This window comes from Nicotiana tabacum, chromosome 7, assembly GCF_000715075.1.
Source record: "Nicotiana tabacum cultivar K326 chromosome 7, ASM71507v2, whole genome shotgun sequence".
Lineage (NCBI taxonomy): Eukaryota > Viridiplantae > Streptophyta > Magnoliopsida > Solanales > Solanaceae > Nicotiana > Nicotiana tabacum.
In genome coordinates this window covers 92,083,697-92,105,640 of record NC_134086.1, presented here as the reverse complement: position 1 = coordinate 92,105,640, position 21,944 = coordinate 92,083,697, and the positions used below count along the sequence as shown (strand labels likewise).

The following is a 21,944-nucleotide window of genomic DNA, read 5'->3' as shown; positions in this document are numbered from 1 at the left end:
ATGAATTCTAGATTGGGAACATCACTGTTGGCGTTGCTGATTTATGCCACTCTTTCTTACTATTTAGATGCAAGATTACGAGTTTGCCAGTGGAGTGGCAAAATTAGAGGCATAAAGCCGCCTCCAGAACTATGTAACCCGGATAATGACTCATATTATTGCAAAAAAGTCAAGATGTACACCACTTACAAATGTTCGCCTCCTATGATTGGGACCACAAAGGCTGTTTTAACCCTAAATAGCTTCCAAAATGGTGGATATGGTGGTGGACCATCATAATGTGACAACCAATACCATTCTGACGATACTCCAGTTGTTTCCCTTTCAACTGGATGGTATAGTGGAGCAAGTAGGTGACTTAACTATATCACTATAAGTGTTAATGGGAGAAGTGCGAATGCTAAAGTGGTAGATGAGTGTGACTCTACCATGGGATGTGATGACGAACATGATTATCAGCCTCCATGCCCGAATAACATTGTTGATTCTTCTAAAGTAGTATAGGAAGCATTAGGTATACCTGGAGGTGACCGAGGGCAAGTATCACATTACATGGTTGGATGCTTAGTGCATATCATTATATTTAATTTAGAGATAATACCTTCAAACATGTCTAAACTATACAATCGTTGTCAGTTTTCTACCTAAAATATCGAGTGTCCCCAAAAGCTCATGAACTATATCTCCCTTCATAATAAAACTCTTCCATCTCATTCTTACTAGCTTATGATACATACTCTATATAAATTTTAAAACCTGCCATATGGCGTTCCATTTGGATAATTAATTATGTTAATCTTTGTCGGTGAATCAGTGTAAAAAATTAGGGTTTAGGGTGTTGCAGATTCATTTAGTTCTGGAGATTGTTTGAAGATTCTAAAGATTATTAATGAAGACAGCTTCAATACAGGTCCTATTCTTTATTCTCTATTATTTTTGTTGCAAAATTATGATAGGTAGGTGTTGCGATTTAGTTCGTAAAAAATTTTGGGTCTTTTTTTAGAATTGTTACATCTTTATGCTTGTTGATGTTGTTTTGTCGAATATATAGTTGCATACATGCTGCTTGTTGTTAGTTTTAGATTTCGGGTCTTTTTATATTAGCTTAATAAGTTGTTCTATTTTTTGTCTTATTATTTGTTTTTATTGTTATTTTAGGATAATGACAGAAAAATATATGAATTTGAGATTTCATATTGGTGGCATGCTTGTGAGTGAGGTAGGGACAGTTTATGTTGGGGAAAACATTGAATATGCCTTTAATGTGGATACAGACAAACTGTCTATTCCAGAAATTATTCATTATGCCAAGAATTTTGGGTTTACCGATGTACGAAAAATGTATATTGTATCTACTAAGGGTGGCAGTTTGGTAGAATTAAAACAAAGATAGGGATTTGTTGGTACTTGTTAATTTGTTAAGTAATAAGGATACAATAAACATTTATGTATGCCATGAGGGAGATAATGTGGTGTAGAATATCCATGTGACTAGTGAGGCCATTGAAGAATCTTCCAATAGGGTTGTTGAAGGTTTCAATGCACCTTTAGGTTCCCAAATCAAAAATATTGATTCTAGTGGTCAAATAGAATCCCATGAACAGTCAGATATTGTAGAAAAACTTCCTAGATACTCCTTAGTAGATTCTAACATAGAAGATGAAGATTTAGAGGAAGATGATACAGAAGTTGTAGGTGATGTTGTAGATAGTGATAAATCCAACAGTTCTGATGATGAAAAGCATGAGGCTGATTATGGTAGTGATGTGCATAAAGAGTTGAACATAGTTAAAACAGATTTGAAGGATTATAAGAAGAAGAAAAAAACAACACCAAGAAAGAAAGTTGTTGTTGAGTGTTTTCTTGGACAAGTTGGGATAGATCCAGGTTTTGAAGACATAGATAAAGGAAAGAAAAATATTTTTGGTAAGTTAGTTGGTGATGAGCCTCTTTATGACAGTTTAGATGCTAATAGTTTTGAGAGTGACAGTGATAGTAGGAGTTGCGGTGAATCAGGAAATAGAAGTGGTAATATGAAAGCAAGAAAGGAGAACAAAAGGGCAATGTATAATCCAAAATAGAAAAAGGTAATTTGGCAACTTAACATGGTCTTTGAAAATGTATATAAGTTTAGGTAAGCTATCACCAGGTATGCAAGAGAAAGAGGTTGTGAGCTAGAAAAGATTACAAATGATAAAACAGAGTTAAGAATAAAATGCAAATCTAGTGGTTGTCCTTGGTTATTCTTTGCAAGCAGAGACCCCAAATCTGTTGATTTCATTTTTAGAACTTATAATCCTAGGCATAACTGCAACAAGACCAAAACAAATTCAATGTGCAATACCAAGTATCTTGCCAAATACTATAGAAGTAGAATAATTCCACAGTTATGCATAAAGGGTTGGGAGATGGAAGATTTGGCAAGGGAGGATTTGGGTTTATATGTTGGGCACAAATTTGATTGAAGGCTAGAAAACAAGTATTGAAAGAAGTGATGGGTGATCATGCGAAGGAGTTTTGCAGGATTTATGATAATAGAGATATGCTCCTTGAATCAAATCCAGGTAGCACATGTGTGGTAAAAGTGACAGATTCTGAAGATGGAAAAAGATTGTTTCCCTCCTTCTACATTTGCTTTGCAGCAATAAGAAGGGAATTTATTAAAAGGTGCAGAAAATGTATTCGGTTAGATGGTTGTTTCATGAAGGGAATATCTAAGGGACAATTACTTGTTGCTATTGCAAAGGATGAGAATAACCAAAAATTTCCAATAGCATGGTTGTAGTTGGGAGTGAAAGTAAAGACACATGGAGTTGGTTTATAAGGATATTGAAGTCTGATTTAGAGATCAATGGTGAAGGAGCAGAATTGACAATCATTAGTGATATGCAAAAGGTACTATCTTATTTAAACTAACAGTCTCTTTGTTTTTAAACTAACAATGTCTTATTTTTTTATTATATGATTTTGCAGGGTTTATATTCAGCAGCTCAAGAATATCTTCCTGAATATGAGCATAGAATATGTGCAAGACATATTCTAGCTAACTGGCAACAGAAATGGAAGTGTATAGAGAGAAGAAATAGATTTTGGAGTTGTGCAAGGTCAACTTATGAAGCTGAACTTAAAGCAAACTTGGACAAGCTAAGTAAGCTAGGTCACAAAATCCGTAAAGACTTGGTAAACTACAATCTGAGAAATGGAGCAAAGCAATGTTTAGAACTTCTTCCAAGTGTCACAGTATGGATAATAATATGGCTGAAAGCTTCAATGCTTGGGTATTGGATCCTAGGCACAAGACAATCATTAACATGCTTGAAGAAATTAGAATAGCGGTAATGAATAGATTCACTAGAGTAAAGGCATTTGTAGATACTTAGAATGAAGGCATATCCCCAATGGCAATGATGGTATTGGTTACGAATGTGGAGAATTCAATGAAATGCACAATACACTAGAATGGTGATTTTGGGTATGAAGTTAAGGGGGCTACATGGATTAAACACATTGTCAAGTTGACTAAGGGAGTGTATAGTTGCAGAGCTTGGCAACTGAAAGGGATACCTTGTGCACATGGTGTAAAAGCAAGTCATCACAAAATAATAAATTCAATTGACTTTATTTCTAAGTGGTACAAGAAAGAGACCTACCTAAAAGCTTATTCTCATTTCATACAACCAGTACCATGCATGGAGATGTGGCCTGAGTCAACAAATGTAAAGGTTGAATCACAGAACAATGCTTGGGAGGCCCACAAAAAAATAAGAAAGGACGTTAGGGAGATAATAAGCAATGGAAATCTTACAAAGAGAGGAATATCATTGAGTTTCTCAATTTGTAAGTCCACATCTCATCATAGAAGAAGATGTCCAAATATACCTCAAAGTACTTCAGAGGTTCTTTCTTTCCACTTCATAGTTGAGTTGCTCAATTTCTGTTAGTTGTTCAATTTCTGTTAGTTGCTCATTGAGTTGCTCAATTTATGTTAGTTGTTTGTTTGTTTCAGCTGATAGTTTGTGATAGTTGTTAGTTTTGTTAGTTGTTAGTTTGTGTCAGTTGTTAGTTCTGTTAGTTTTTGTTAGCTTCTGTTAATTTACTTCTGCTAGCTGTTAGTTTCTGTTTGTAACAACTGATTCTTCTAGCAACTGATTGCATTTAGTAAGTGTTAGTTTCTATTAGCAAAAGAGTTTAAGAGGCCCTGCACTTCTAGTTTCATTTCTGTTAGCTTGATTGCATTTATAAGCACTGAATTTTGTAAATTGGCAGATATGAGCTTTCTCTATTTCATATTTTCTAGATGCATTCACCCCTGCACTTTCTAAAGTTCCAAAAAATATCTCAACTTTTCCAGTGTAGAGGCTCAACTTTCCCCTATTACTTCTGCTAGTTTTTGTTAGTTGTAGTAGCTATTAATTTCCTCTAGTTGAAAGGGTGTTAGTTTGTATATATCTAAGTTAGTTTTATCAGCAGAAACTTCAGTCTGTTAGTTTCTATTAGCAGTCTAAGTTATGTTAGTTGGTCTGATCAACTAAATGTTTGACATATGTTATTATTGTTTCTATTTATGGAAAGGGAGTGGCTCACTCACAAAAATCAACCTCTAAAAAAATATCAAAGGCTGACTCATAAACATCTACTAGTAAGAAGAATTCTAAACCCAAGGGTGGTAAAGAAAGAGGCAATAGCAAGGTAGTACAGAACTCACAAACCTCAGATATGCAGCATTCTCAGATTTTAGATGTGCAACATTCTCAGGTTTCATATATGCAGCAATCTCAGACAAGTAGCATAGGTGTAGAAGGTACATTTAAGAAGCCAAGAGTAGTGGGACATGGATTATTTGTCAGCAAAAGTAACTATATATCTGTTGAGGTAATGAGCAGTTTGGTGTGCTAGTTTTGAGGTTGCAGGTTAAACCTTTGTTGTTTGATATTTGTTATTTTCTCACTTAATTTTAAGCAAGGGAGGCCTATTAGTAGGGTAATTAACAGTGGAGCAGTTGACAGTTCAACTATAGTTATTGGTGATCTTGGTTATTGTAACGACTCGACAGGTCGTTTTAAGCATTTGCACTTTGCTCGATAGTTTGAGGGCATGAGCATCTTTGTATAATGTATTATGACTTGTGCGAATCGTCAATTTTGGTTTCAGTTTATTCGAAATTGATTTGGAAGGATGAATTTCATGATTTAAGCTTTAAGTTGGAAGAGTTGACCATATTTGACTTTATAGTATTTGACCCCGGTTTGGAGTTTTGATGGTTTCGTTAGGTCCGAATGATAATTTTAGACTTGGGCGTATGCCCGGATTTGAATTTGGATGTTTCTAGAAGGTTTCAGCACTAATTGGCGAAAGTTAAAAATTTGAAGGTTTGGAAAGTTCATAATTTAACTGAGAGTTGACTTTGATGATATCGGATTTGTATTGCGGCTCCAAGAATTGGAATAGATTCGTTATGTCATTTGGGACTTGTATGAAAAATTTGAGTTCATTGTGAGTTGATTTGATATGTTTCGGCGCGAGTTTCGGAAGTTGATGATTCAAAGTTCATTAAGTTTGATTTGAGGTGTTGTTCGTCGTTTTGATGTTGTTATGTGCAATTTGAGGCTTCGAGTAAGTTTGTATTATGTTTTATGACTTGTTGGTATGTTTGGACGGGGGTTCCGGTGACCCCGAGTGTGTTTCGGGTGAGTTTTGAACAAGTTTGGGCATTTCGACACTTTGATGATGTTCTGAAGCGAGTGAAGTGCAGAGGGCACATTTTAGAGTGCTGAGGCAAAGCCTCATGTGAGGACCGTCGAGGAAATGTGCGGACTATAGAGGATATGTGCGGACAACAGAGGAAATGTGAGGACCGTAGAAATCCTCTTGCGGCCGCAGAAAGGAGATGATCCAAAAATAAAAGTTGTATCACTTTCAGTCTAGTTTTCAGAAAGTTAAACCAATTATCATTTGGATATTCGTATAGAAAGTTATGATCAATTTACTAAAGCCTAGTAGTGCAGTTAATGTTGAAGTGCGACCACACAATTTGGAATTGCGGCCGCGGAACCTGGAATGTACGGACCGCACAAAAAGATGTGTGGTCAGCACAATGGGAGGTCATATGTTGTACTATATAAACAAGGGTTAGAGTATTATTTCACATTTGGACTTTGGGAGCTCGACTTGTGACGATATTTCATGGGTTTTTCAAGAAATTCATCGGGTTAAGTGATTCTAACTCGGATTTGGTTAATATATATGAATATATCAATGTTTTCATCATTTAATTACGATTTTGATATGGAAATTTGGGAAAAACTGTAGAAACTCTATAAACTTTTATTTGAGGATTTGAAGATAGAGTTGTGATCAGATTTGACTAAATTTGGTATGGTTGGACTCGTTATTGAATGAGTATTCGGATTTTGTAACTTTCATCGAATTACGAGACGTTGGCCCAGGGGTTGACTTTTTGACTTTTGATTAAGAACTTAGCATGTTTATTTGGAATTGTTTCTTTGGTCTTCATTTGATGCATTTGAGTTGCTTTCGGTTAGTTTTGAGTCGTCCATAGGTCGGTACGCACAAGATGGCATTTTTTGGACATCGTTTGGCTCGCTCGGTATTGGATTTGGCTTGTTCAGGATAAGTAACACATCTAAACTTTAAGCTGAGGGTATGGACCTTGATTATACGTGTTATGTTATTTGTTTGGAGGTGATGCACATGCTAGGTGATGCGCGCATGGGCGTGCACCGTAGTAAACATGACATAATAGATTCTGTAGAGTTGTGTAGTCAATTAACTTGTATTTTTTCATTTATTTTCCATGTGTTAGAGAACTGAGCTTTGACTCATGCTAGAAATCATGCTTAGGCATATGTTGGCATTATTGGGACCCACTGAGGTCATTTCTACTGTTCAATTATATGTTTAAATTTAATTTTTGTACGCAGTCATATTTATTTATTGCATATCATATCTCAATCTGTGTTGCTATTTATTGATACATCATATCATCATTTTTGGGCTAGTTTCATGATATTGTGAGTCCAAGAGACTGGAGAGATTGATGAATGAGTGAGGCAGAGGGCCTGATTGTGAATGATATTTATGAGATTGAGTTGCACGTTGCAACATGTTTTATTGATTAATGCCTGGATCTGACTTATTATAGCGTTTGGGCTGAAGGTGCCCCTCCGGAGTCTGTACACTCTAGTGAGCGCAATTGACATTTATATTGAAGGATGGATCTTCCCTAGGCATGGATCTATCCCGAATCATTTATAATTAGGGATGGATTTTCCCTAGGCTGGATTAGACTTGTACAATACTGAGTGACGGTCTGTCAGTTGATATATATATATATATATATATATATATATATATATATATATATATATATATATATATATATATATATATATATTTGGGATGGATCTTCCCTAGGCTGGATTGGCCATATACAGTACTGAGTAATTGAGGTTTTATGTATATTTGGTTGGGCTGGATCTACCCTGTACAGTGCTAAGTAACGAGCGTGATGAGTGAGAGAGTGAGACTATGAGATTGAGTACTCTGAGAGTGTGAATCCATGAGTTCATCACTAAGATGCATTATGTTTGGCATATGTATTTGAGAAACAGGCATAGAGATGTATTTCCTCAAGCGACCCGATTTTTGTGACATTCATGATTTCACCTGCATAGTGACATGTAGGCAAAGATATGTACTTTCCTCAAGCTATCTGAAAAATTAAATATCTTATTTATTGTTGAAAGGATTTTGGAGAAAATCACAATTTTCGAACTTACTCTTATGTTTATTTGTTGGTGGTTTTGGTGAAAGATTTGGGACTTACTATTATACTTGAAAAGCATGCCTACTTTCCCTAACTATGAGCGAGCTGAGCAACTCATCCCTGAGTTATTTTCTTGTATCATTCTTATTATAATGTTATGAACTGTTGTTGGCCATTGGTGTGGGTCTCCGACCTTTGTTCCATCTCATCACTACTAGGTTAGGTTTGTTACTTATTGAGTACATAGGGTCGATTGTAATCATACTACACTTCTGCACCTTGCGTGTAGATGTTGGATGTTGATGTTGTTGTTCACGACGGGAGCTGGATTTGATGATGTACATGCATTCCGGTCATAGCTGCCCTATTGATCTTGGTAGCTCTAGAGTTTTAATTTATTCATGTATATTTCAAATAGATGATGTACCAGCTTTGTAAATTCTAAATCTTAGACGCTCATGATTTGTCCTTGGAAAATTCTTGTATAGAAGCAGTTATATTATCATTTCTTTCCTTAATAAATCTCATTAAATTGGATACTTGGTTATTGTCTTACCTAGCGGGTTGGGTTAGGTGTTGTGAGCATGTGATTATTTTTCCTATATGAATTACTCCTATAAAATCCAAGAAAATAGATTTTTTCTAATTATTTGCCATTTAATATGAATTTTGTAGGATTTTATAAATTGTTTTCCTTTTGTGTGCACGTTTAATTTTTATTAAAATCATAAAAAGTTCCACAAATACCATGCATTTCATTTAGATTTTGTTTTACATTTTTAGGGTTAATTAGTTAATTATTTGTTTTATTAAAAAATGAAAATCACAAAAAATGGCCTATTTTTACATTTTTTTTTAGATTATTGATTTTTCTCTTTTAATTTAGGATCAAGTAATTTTATAATTAGATAATTAGCTTAATTTTATAATTTAAATTAATTTAGAAAATTAACTTAGGTTTTTAATTAATTAAAAGAAAAGAAAAAGGAAAAAAGAAAACAAGAGCAAAATAGGGGAAATTGAAAAAAAGAAGCCCGTTTTTAGAATAGAAATTGGGCCAGGCTAGACCCAAATTCTCTCCGACACAGACCCAGCCCAAAATCGGCTTACCCGGTCCAGGATCCCCCACCACCAAATGACCTCGTTTTCGTCTCTGTTCTTCACAGCCGTTGATCTTGTATGATCTAACGGCTGTGAACTTGGCATCGATTTTATATTTAATTGTCTGAACGAGACCTCCCCCCCCCCCAACAAACCCTTGAATTCCTTCAGTTCTTCATCCCCTTCGTCTCCAAATAAACCTTAGTCACAAAAAATCGCATTCCGGCGGCGGCACCCTAAACCACTACCCTAAATACCTCCAAACTAGCCCAAATCTTCACCAAATAACCCATGTCCCCTCCTCTTCATAAATCCAACATCAATTTCCCCAATGAAACCCTCAAATGCCCCGGATTTTAGATCTGAGTTTCAACCTAAAAACCCTAGTTCACCCAAATTGCCCTAAAATTATACCCCATAGTCCTCACACCCCTCTGAACCCCAGCCAATTTCTCCAAATTTCCAATCTAAAATCTTCTAAACATTAAATCTTGTACCCTTCTCTTTTTGTTGGTTTTCTTGTCAGAGTTTGGGCATTTGAACCCCAAACTTTCATTAGCCGACTGTTCTTGTTGAGAACAGTCGGTTAATGTTAGTTTAATGTTCATTTTACCCCTTGCTTCGAAGCTTGGTCAAGACTCGTCTGATTAGCCCTGTTTGGTACGGTTGGAAACAAGTTTGGTAAATCCCTTTGCCCTCCTTTTCTCCTTTCCTTTTCTAATTATGTCCTTTCATCTCATTTCTTCTGATTTAGCCGCATAATTTAGGTTTTCTTTTCTGTTTTCCGACTTTTAGCTTCATTAATTGCATGTTTTAGATTTTATCATTAGGAATTTAATTTGCCTAGGTTTATTTTTGATAATCCATTTGTGTTGTTTCTTTTCTTTCATGTTTGCTCTTTTTGCACGTTTGTTTTCAGTGTCAATTAGGGAATTAGGATAGGGTTAGAGGTTAATTAATTGCCCATTTTAGCTAATTCCTTATTGTTTTAGCTTTAGCTTGATTCAATCTCGTTTTAGTAAAAATAAGTTAATTTTGATTTCTGACATTCTTTGCACAAGCATGCTGAATTTTCATAGTTGTTTGAATGTGAAATTACATGTATTGATTACTTACATGCTTTGATTGCTTAGGATTAATTGATTTTAAATTTAGGTTTGAACCTCTGAGCAACATTTTAAATTTTAGTTTAATTTCAGAAAATAAAATGCAATACCTTAGGCAACCTAATCACTTAACTAAAGGTCCTAAAGAGGGCTGGAATTGAGTTGAGGTCAGAATATAGGTCAAAATTATAATAATCAGTAAATAGGAGGGTAAATTTGGGTTTTTACATAGGTTAAATATCAGAATGTTCTAGATTTTGCACGGTTGCCCCCATTCTTAGCATAAAATGCTGATATTGGATAATTAAAAGGACAGACAACTATAAAAAAGATGTTGTGCTATTCTGAAGTTTCAAAATTAGGTTAGAATATTACTTTTTGATGCCTTTTTGTGCACTCTATAAAAGAAAAATATTCCCTCATTCACACACACACATTCATTAGCATTTTCTCTGCACAAAAAGTTCTGAAAAACACGCAGACATTCATACCCTAAAAAATACTCAAAGTTTCTGCATTATTTTGGTTGAAAGTTGGTTGGAATTGTCTTTGGTTTTATCTGTTAGTAAGAACTTAAAAGTTTATTGAGGGATTTCTGGTTTTTCTGGGTTTAAAGATGGTCTAAGGGAGCTGAATATTGCTATTGATTTGCTGATTTACTCACACTTCTGACCTTGCTAAAGTTCTCATTTCCTTTTGCTTTTGTTTTAATATCCAGGTACTTCTTGGACCCTAAATGATCTTTGAAGTGCAAGACTGTCTTTCCATTTGAAATATGTAACTGAAGTTGAAGATCTAATACTAAATGCTCCCCTTTAATTTTATTCCCATATTTCTCCCAAGTTCATTTTGTTCCTTCATTAGTTCCAGTTTTCTATAGTATTCATGTGGTTTATTCTAGGATATGTTTGAAGGCTATTTGTTAAATGAAAAGTGTTCTATATGAAGGTCGGATAGTTTATTATTGTGAAATATGTAGAACTTCAAGTAGCATAGGGTTCTAATAGCTTATTTGTAATTAAAAAAATACTGGTTCAAGAATGCTTAAAATACAGTACTCAACATGTGTATATTTTTTAGAATTTTAACTTGATATAACAAACGTATATTTTTTAGTATAGTTAATAAATAGTTTCATAGTTCAAGTTCATGTTGTTAGCATTAACAGCAATAATAATTTTAAGGTTTATAATATGGTTGTTAGTGTAGTAATTTTAGGATTTGCATGTGCTCTTGTTACGTGTGAATTATGGCCATTTGGGGCGTCAGTAGGGCCTTAATGTTTGTTATACTCTTGCCAAGGTTTGAGGCTGAATCTGGCCCAAATGGGGCCGCCTGTAATCTTGGCCAGGCGTGTTTGACCTCCATCTGTATACGTGTTTTTTTTTCTTTTGGGCTTAATCTTGAGCCCAACCTTCATCAGCATATAGTCTTTTCCCAAAATCAGCTTATTATGAATATCATTAAATTGGGCCTGGACTTATTGGCCCATTTGAGATAGGCTACTATCTGCTTGGCTGCACTTCTAGGCTCGATTTCAAGCTCAGTTTCCTTTTAAAATGGTCTTGGGCTTAAGCTCACACCAGAATTGGTTTAAATAATTAAAAGCCCAGCATGTACTCCAAACCTTCTTACAACTAATGGTTACGTATATTAAGCTCAAACCAATTCAAGATAAGAATATCATTAGACCTCCTTAATTAAGTGTAGTTTCTCTAAAAAAAAAATAAAATTGAGGTGTGCCAAACACAAGAAAAGCCCATAACTTATGACCCTCATATTAGTATTACAACTTAGATATTAAATAATCATGTATACTCGTAGAAATGCTTTTAGGCGCGGCTTAAATTATTATAATTGTGTACACGTTCGCGTAAAATAATTGCGATTAACAAAATAAATCGATGTATGCGTTCGCGCAAAATTAGTCAAACTTTCTTAATAATAAAAAAGCATTATTAATTGTGGACACGTTCGCATGACATGATTTTTGACGCGCCAAACAAAATGAGTACACGTACACGTGACTCGTTTTCAAGATAATTCCATAATCACGAATGTTCGAGTAATTAAAAGCGGCTAAAGAGATAAATGCACATAGGTCTTAAAATGAGTAGCGACCGTGCTAGAACCACGGAACCCGAGAATGCCTAACACCTTCTCCCGGGTTAACAGAATTCCTTATTTAGAATTTCTGGTTCGCAGACTTTTAAAATAAAGTCGAAACTTCATCGATTTGGGATTTAAAATAAACCGGTGACTTGGGACACCAAATAAAATATCCCAAGTGGCGACTCTAAAAAATAAATTAAATAATCCCATATCGAATAATGTCACTTAAATTGGAAAAACTCACTTATCCCCTCTCGGGCTGGTAAATAGGAGGTGTGACAGGTGCCATCACGACTAGTTAGATTTTGGATCGTGACAAGTTGGAATCCGAGCTCTAGGTTTATAGATTTTGGGTCATGAGCAAGTGTCTAGTAGAGTCTTGCGGATCGGTATGATGACATCCATAACTATTGTTGATACCCAATTTTTTTATATATTTTTAATATGAATAAATACTTTTAAAATAGCATATATATGCATATATAAGCATGCACAAGGTTTTTATAATTTTTCTATAATTTTAAAGATTTTAAATTGATTTATTTTCTCCCCTTTTACTCATAAAATCTCCGATAATTACCCCTCAAATTATTATTGTTGTAATTTAGTCATCTAAATTCTATATATATGCCAAAATATTGTTAGAATATTTTTAATGCAATTTTGCATTTTAAAGCTAATTTGTATATAATTACAATATTAGCCTTATTAATGTATAATTACATTTATATGCATAAAATCGACCTTCAATATTTTAAAATGTTGAATATCAATTTTAAATCATTTTAGCACATTAATTTATTTTTTAGAAATTATCTATTATTTATTATAATTTATATGGGAATAAATTTGCTATTAAAATACTAGCCAAATTGTATTTTAGTTTTAGCCTTAATTGAACCCAACACCCCAGCCTAATTTTGGATTAAATAACCCTACCCAGGCCCTAATTACCCCTACCCGACCCAAAACTTATCAAATCCTGGTCGTTGATCTAAAAGATCAACGGCCCTCGTTCGTTCTTGCCTTTTTTACTCCAAACGACCCCCAAACCTAACCATTTTTCCAAATCCGCCGCCCAAAGATACTCTCTTCTCTCAGTAACTCTCAACCAAACCCTAGCCCTTCAACCGCCGACCTCTCCTCTCCGGTTATCTCCGGTAACCTCCCATCATCTCCTAAGCCTCCAATGGCTTCTCTCATGCCATGCCTGCCTTCTCTAAACTCTTCAACGGCCTAGGGCCATGCCGACTTGCATCTAGGGTTCATCACTTATCTGTTCTTGGCTACTCTAGTGTGATTTCGAGCAAAATCACGATGTATCTGTTACGATCTTTGGGATTCTAGACAGGTTCTTTCATCTCTCTATGGGTTTGTTCTGAAACCCTAATTTCTTCCTATATCTCTTACATCTGTATAGATCTAAGACGATTTGAGTTTCTTTCTTTAATGTTTTACACTGTCCTTGAAACCTTTTTGCAAGAATCGTTGATTTTAAGTGTTTTTCACCTTCTTCTAAAAAATTAGGGTTTTGGAACTTCTTTTAAAATTTTGTTTAACTAATTCTTTGTGTTTAAAATTCTATTTCTTGAATATTTTTGGCTGATTCTATGATTTTACTACCTCTTCAACTCGTCTATGTTGAAAGCCCTAATTTTCTAGGTTTTTTCGTTTGGTTCTGTGTATTAGTGATAACTGTGATTTCTACATGTTTTATACTAATTCTTACCTAAGCTTTGTGCATTAACTGCCATAAATTATTCCCAAAATGCTTACAAGTTGCGCTTGATTGGAGGTTTGAGCAACAAGATGACAAATACAAAAGATCGGCTCAAAAAGGAGTGAAATTTGCCAAGTGTCAAAAGACAACTAAAGTGGGGAACAAAATGACCTGTGCGGTCCGCATTGATGTGTCACGCGGCCGCACAGGAGAGTTCAGAGGTTGGGTTATTTCAAGGTCAATCTACGTTGTCCGCACTGCTTTGCCACGCGGCCGCGCAGGATAGTTCAGAGACCATGCAATTTCCAAGTCAAGATGTGTGGTCTGCGACCCTTTCTATGCGGTCTGCGCCCAAGAGTGTCACAGACTTAGTCATTCAAGGCAAAAGCCCACGCGGCCGCACACCTAATCAGTGCGGTCCGCGTGGATGAAGTTTAGAGAGGATGGATTTGGACCAAAACACCCTACGCGGCCGCGCGTCACATTTGTGCGGTCCGCGTCCCCAGTGTCAGAAGCAAGATATGAAGACCCAAACCCCTACGCGGCCGCGCGTCATTTCTGCGCGGTCCGCGCCAGACCCTCAGGGGTATTTTTGTCCGGTTTTTCCTGTGTAGTATAAATAGGACATTTTACTTTTTAGAGGGAGAGTTTTTTTTTGGTTTTTATCAGATAGCAGCTGAACTCGAGACTTCATAGTTTTAGCCTATTTTGGGCAATTTCTTCTAGTATTAACGTGGATTTGAGTATATTAACATTGTAGTTAATTATTATATCAATTTCATCTACTATTTCTTCAATTTCTGTTTCTATTATGGCTAGCTAAACCCATTAGCTAGGGTTGTGGCTCAACCCTAGTGTGTGTAATTAATGGATGTGATTGTTTAGTGCATGAATGATGTTGGGTATTTGTTATTTGGATTAATCTTATGTTTTCATTAAAATTTGGTGGTTGCAAACACTAAGTCTAGCGTAGTGAGTCTTGACTCTTCTTGAGAAAGAGAGTCTATGACCCCAAAATTAATTCCAACAAGGAATTGGGATGGACCCATGAGAATGGTAGTCCCAATTAACGGGTTAAACCTCGAGAGAGTAATTACCCAACTTGAACCATAAGTTGCTTGGGCAAATTAGCCTACCTAATTGGTCTCAAGAGAGTCAATTGGGCAAAATCACTCTCTCTACCGAGAGGTGTGAGAGTTGGTGCAAAAGTGCAGCGGTTATAACATAAGTCTCATATTCATCATTCTTGCATTAGGAATCTCTACCTGTTAGTTGACCACCTAGGTACATGCCACGACCCTAGTGCCTTTCTCTATATTGCATACAACTTAGAATCAATATCTTAGCCTAACTTAGCTTTAAACTTGTAGTTGATAAATTGTAGTTGATAATCAAAAGAAAACAAAAAAAATGTTAGAAGATCAATTAGGAGCTAAAACATAGTCCTAGACCATACAAACACTCAACTCTAAAGTGAAGCACCCTGTGGAAAATTGACCCCGATACCACTATTGGGTAAAAGTATTAGCGCCCACTCTTCCTTAGGTTGAGTCCGCTGCGATCACTTTTGTCGCCGTTGCCGGGGAGCTTTACGGTGTTTGACTATTTGTTAGCTAGTTTTATGTTTTGCTTCTTTTTCCTTCTTTTTACTTACTCTATTTGTGTTAATTCACTCAGGTACCAATGGCTTTAAACGCACAAGATGCTGTTAATATGGGAGTGGAGGAGGTGGAAGACGTAGAATAAGAGGAGGTTTTACCCCAAGCACAAAGACGGGGTAGAAATGCTAATGAAAATGTTAATGCTAATGACAACATACCAGACCCTCCTACACCTCCACCAAGAGTGGCACCAAGAGTTCTACCCAATGAAGGGTACGCAAGTGCAATAGTTCCTCCCCGAATCCGGGCGCGGAACTTCCAAATCACCAATGTCATGCTCACTTTGCTCGAACAACGAGGGTACTTCACAGGCGCCTCGGACCAAAACGCATACAAGAATTTGAAAGGGTTTGTGGATACTTGTTGAGGGAGCAAGCAGACAAATGTTTCGGAAGATGCACTGAGGTTAAGGCTTTTCCCCTTCTCACTTCGGGGGAAGGCATTGGATTGGTTGGAGAGACTCCCAAATCATTCCATAACTACGTGGGATGAGTTAGCCGATAAATTTATTGCCAAGTTCTTTTCTCCTAGTCATATGGCGGCTCTTCGAGATGAGATTCTATCCTTCAAGCAAGCGTCGACGGAGCCTTTACATGAGATATGGGAGAGGTTTCGGACGATGGTAAAAGAGTGCCTTAACAACGATATGAATGATGTTATGATCCAACAAACGTTCTATCGGGGTATAAACACAACAAACCAGTGCATTGTCAATCAGTTGGCCAGTGGTAATTTTATGAAGCTTCCATATAACGAAGCTTGTGATGTTCTTGATGAAATGGCCGATACTTCTTCGGCATGGCAAAGCCGGGATAATGTTCCTCAAGGTGATCCTAATGTTATACACTTGCATAAGGAGTTGCATGATCACGGCCAATCCATTGCCGAACTCACAACACCAATGAACCAATTGGCTAAAGTGCAACTTCAACAAGTTCAAAATCCGTGCCAAGTCAATGCCATGGAGGGAGTGAATATGATGAAAAGAAGGCAAAGAGGGCAACAACAACCTCAAGAAAATTTTGACAACTATGATGATGGTGAGGGATATTCGAATGAAGGTTTTGATGACCAAAGTGAGGAAGTCCAATATGTCAACAACTACCAAGGGAATAGAGGTAGTCAAGGGAATCAACAATGGAGACCCGAAGGTAATTGGGGCAATCAACAAGGTGGCAATTGGAATTACAATAGCAATCAAGGAGGCAATTGGGGGAACAATAATTCGGGGAATCAAGGTAATTAGAACGGGAACAACAATTGGAACAACAACAATGGTGGTCATGGTGGTTGGAACAACAATGGTGGTCAAGGTGGTTGGAACAACACTAGTGGACAAGGTAATAGGGGGCAAGGCTTTCAAAGGCCCCCAATGTATCAACAACCCAATAACCCGCCTCCGTTTCAATCTCAAGGGTCGAGTTCGTCGGGAAATGACATGGGTCGAATAGAGAACATGTTTGAGCAAATGATGAAGAAGAATCATGACTCCTATGCTCAATTGGCCTCCCATAACACTTCAATCCATAATTTGGAAGTACAACTCGGGCAAATTTTGCAATCTCTCAACACTCGCCCAAAGGGTGCTCTACCAAGTGATACAGTAGTAAACCCCAAGGGTGGGCATAATAATCATGTGATGGCTGTGACCACGAGAAGCGGAAGAGGCGGTGATGTGCAAGCCTCAAGAGGTAATCGAGTTGTGGTTGATGAAGAAGAGTTGCAAAATGATGAGATCCCATTGGTAGTTGAGGATGTTGTTGAACAAAGTGCAAGTGATGATGTGAGAATTGAAATTGATGAGGGTGAGGAGGAGACTCAAGAGGCCGTGAACCCATCTAGGGAACACGTTATTGATATGCCCGAACCGGTGGTGCCAAAAGCCAAGGCACCCTTGCCTAGACCTCCTCCGCCATATCCTCAAAGGTTGGCCAAGTAAAAAGGTGACAACTAGTTTAAAAAATTCATTGAGATGATGAAGAGTTTGACTATAAATGTACCCTTGGTGGAGGCACTTGAACAAATGTCGGGATATGCAAAGTTCATGAAGGACTTGGTTACTAAAAAGAGATCGATGGAGTGTGAGACAATCAAGATGACACACCATGTGAGTTCCATTGTACATTCCATGGCTCCAAAGCTAGAGGATCCCGGAGCATTCACAATACCATGTACCATTGGAAGTGCCGATTTCGCAAAAGCCCTATGTGACTTGGGGGCAAGTATCAATCTCATGCCATATTTGGTCTTCAAGACCTTGGGTATCGGACAACCTCGTCCAACTTCTATGAGGCTTCAAATGGCGGACCGGTCAATGAAGCGGCCTTTGGTGATTATTGATGATGTCTTTGTTCGTGTTGATAAGTTCATATTGCCGGCCGATTTCGTGATCTTGGATTGCGAAGTGGATTTCGAGGTGCCTATCATTCTTGGAAGGCCCTTCCTAGCTACGGGGAAGGCCTTGGTTGATATGGAAGTGGGAGAATTGACCTTCCGTGTTGGAGATGAAAAGGTGGTGTTCCACGTGTGCAAATCAATGAGACAACCAAATAGCACCGAGGTATGATCATTTGTTGACATTGTCACGGTAGTGATAGTGGATGACACAAGCGCAATGGAAAATGTTGAGGACCCACTTGAGGTCGTGCTATTGAACATGGATGTTGATGATGATGCTGGAAGGGTGGAGTGTGTGAATGCATTACATGGCATGGGCTCGTATTCTTATGAACCGAGGAAGTTATCTCTTGATCTTGAAAATCGCAAAACTCCACCCACCAAGCCATCTATTGAGGAGCCATCGGTGTTGGAGTTGAAACCACTTCCTCCTCACCTCAGGTATGAATTTCTGGGTCCTAATTTCACTTTGCCGGTTATTATTTCTTCTTGCTTGACTAACGTGCAGGTTGACGCCACTTTGGCGGTTCTTCAAAAGCGCAAGAGGGTGATTGGATAGACCTTGGAAGATATTCGAGGTATTAGCCCCGCATTTTGCATGCACAAGATAATATTGGAGGAGGATGCTAGGCCGTCTCTTGAACATCAAAGGAGACTCAATAAGGCCATGCAAGAGGTGGTCAAAAAGGAAGTCATCAAGTGGCTTGACACGGTGTGGTGTATCCAATTTCTGACAGTTCGTGGACTTCTCCGGTACAATGTGTTCCAAAGAAGGGAGGAATGACGGTGGTGACCAATGACAACAATGAACTTATTCTGACTCATACTGTGATGGGTTGGAGGGTATGCATGGACTACCGGAAGTTGAACAAGGTGACTAGAAAAGATCATTTCCCATTGCCGTTCTTGGACCAAATGCTTGATCGTCTTGCGGGTCGGGCTTTCTATTGTTTTCTAGATGGGTATTCAGGCTATAACCAAATTCTCATTGCCCCGGAAGACCAAGAAAAGACAACTTTCACATGTCCTTATGGCACATTTGCCTTCTCTCGAATGCCATTTGGATTATGTAATGCACCGGCGACTTTCCAACTATGTATGATAGCAATCTTCACCGACATGGTGGAGGACATATTGGAGGTCTTCATGGATGATTTTAGTGTGGTTGGGGACTCATTTGTTGAATGCTTGCAAAACTTGGATCATGTGTTGGCCCTATGCGAAGACACAAACTTGGTTCTCAATTGGGAGAAATGCCATTTTATGGTAGAAGAAGGAATTGTGTTGGGTCACAAAATTTCAAAAAGAGGGATTGAGGTTGATAAGGCGAAAATTGAGGTTATCTCAAGGCTCCCTCCCCCTACTTCTGTCAAAGGGGTGAGGAGTTTTATTGGACACACGGGTTTCTACCAAAGATTCATCAAAGACTTCTCTAAGGTAGTTAACCCGTTGTGTAAATTGCTAGAGAAAGATGTCAAATATATGTTCGATGAGAGATGTATGGAGGCTTTCGAGCTTCTAAAGCAAAAGTTGACGACTAACCCCATCATTATAGCACCAAATTGGAGCTTGCCCTTTGAGCTCATGTGCGACGCTAGTGATGTTGCGGTGGGGGCGGTCTTGGTCCAAAAAATCAACAAAATGTTCAATCCGGTGTACTACTCAAGTAAGACAATGAATGAAACTCAAAGGAACTACACGGTCACCGAGAAGGAATTACTTGCCATTGTCTTTGCCATGGACAAGTTTCGCCCATACCTTATGGGGGCCAAAGTGATTATTCATACCAATCACGCTTCCCTTAGGTACTTGATGACGAAAAAAGATTCAAAAGCGAGGTTAATGAGATGGGTGCTTCTTCTTCAAGAATTTGATTTGGAGATTGTTGATAGAAAGGGTAGTGAAAATCAAGTGGCGGACCACTTGTCTCGATTGGAGGAGGAAAGGAGGCCTTTGGACGGCCTTGAGATAAATGATGCTTTTCCGGATGAACAACTCCTCTCGGTTTTAATGCTAGACATTCCATGGTTTGCCGACATTTCCAATTATCTTGTTACCGGTGTGGTTCCGTATGAGCTCTCTTCTAACCAAAGGAAGAAACTCAAGCGGGATTGTTTGGACTGCTATTGGGATGAGCCGTATCTTTTCAAAATTTGCACCGATGGTGTAATTCGCCGGTGTGTTCCCGAAGAAGAGCAATTGAGTATTGTGAAAGCTTGTCACTTTTCGCCCTATGGTGGCCATCATGGCGGGGCGAGGACGGCGTCTAAAGTGTTGAGTTGTGGTTTCTATTGGCCTTCTTTGTTCAAGGATGCCGGTGACTTTGTGAAAAGATGTGATGAATGCCAACGTGCCGGAGGGATTTCGAAGAAAGATGAGATGCCCCTTAACACGATTCTAGAGGTTGACATTTTTTATGTTTGGGGGATAGACTTTATGGGACCATTCGTAAGTTCTTGTGGCAACACCTACATCTTGGTAGCGGTTGATTATTTGTCGAAATGGGTTGAGGCCATAGCTTTGCCAAATAATGAAGCTCGAAGTGTGGTGGCATTCTTGAAAAAGAGTATTTTCATGAGGTTTGGCACTCCACGTGCTATCATCAGTGACGGGGGTTCTCATTTTTGCAACCGGGCTTTTGACTCTTTCCTAGCCAAGTATGGGGTAAATCACAAGGTGACCACTCCGTATTATCCTTAAGCGAGTGGCGAAGTTGAGGTTTCCAACCGTGAGATCAAGAGTATTTTGTCCAAGACTGTCAATGCAAATAGGACCGACTGGTCGAAGAAATTGGATGATGCTCTTTGGGCTTATCGTACAACTTTCAAGACTCCGATTGGTATGTCGCTGTATCGGTTGGTGTTTGGGAAGGCTTGTCATCTTCCGGTAGAATTGGAACATAAGGCTATGTGGGCCCTAAAAAAGTTGAACTTAGAATGGGATGTCGCTGCAAATCTCTGGGTTGAGCAATTGAATGAACTTGATGAGTTTAGGTTTCATGCTTACTCCAGCTCGTCCTTGTATAAGGACGAGATGAAGTACCTTCATGACAAGTACACCCGAGGGAAGGAATTCAAAGCTGGTGACATGGTTCTTCTTTTCAACTCCCAGTTGAGGTTGTTTCCGGGCAAGCTGAAGTCTAAGTGGAGCGGCCCATTTGAAGTGGTTGGTGTAACTCCTTTTGGTGCCATTGATCTCAAAAATAAGAATGTTGAAGTTTTCCGGGTCAATGGGCATCATGTCAAGCACTATTTGGGCAAGATTGATGACAGCAACGTGGTGGCACTCATTCATTTGAAATGACTGTGATGGTAACATGCGTCGTGCCGCGACGTTAAATCAGGCGCTTCTTGGGAGAAAACCCATGTCTTTTTCTTTTTCCTTGTTTTTCTGTTGTAGAGTAGGATTTTTGAGCTGATAGTTTGTGAAGTGTTGCAGGGATAATGTTGAACCAGTGCAGGGCAAAAGTGCAAAATGGTCAATCTATGAATATTGCCTACGCGGCCGCGCTGGGATGGCTGAAAGAACCAAGTCTCTGAAGACTTTCACGCGGTCGCGCACCAAAATAGTGCGGTCCGCGTGGATTGAACAGCTAATGTGTAGGATGCAAAATCCAGCGCGGTCCGCGTCCCTTTTTGTGCGACTACGCTGGTAGATAGGTACTGGGTCCTAGGGCTTTTCTATAAATAGAGGCCTTGGGCCTCATTTTAACCTTTTCGCCAAATTTACATCTGAGCTATTGTTTTCACTGTTCATCAAGACTAATTGTGCACATTCATTAATCCCTGGTAGCAACTCTCATTCATTTCAATCATAGTCTAATTTTTGTTTTGTTTAATTGCTTTCTACTAGTGTAACTTCTTACTTTTGTCTTTTTCTTCTTAGTTTAACTATTAGCTTAGATTTTTGTGTGTTTTAGTTTAATCATGGGCATGGAATCTTGTTAAATAACTGAGTAGGGACACTTAGGACCCAAAAAGGTGAACAAAAAATGGATTTAATTGAACAAACACCCGGCTCAGTTAAATTAGCCCTACGCGGCCGCGCAGCATTTGTGTGCG

At 38.1% G+C, this 21,944-nt stretch overlaps 1 pseudogene; it reads left to right on the top strand.

Moving 5' to 3' along the window:
* Positions 1–568, top strand: LOC142162169 (kiwellin-1-like; annotated as a pseudogene).
* Positions 569–21,944: the final 21,376 nt, after the last annotated feature.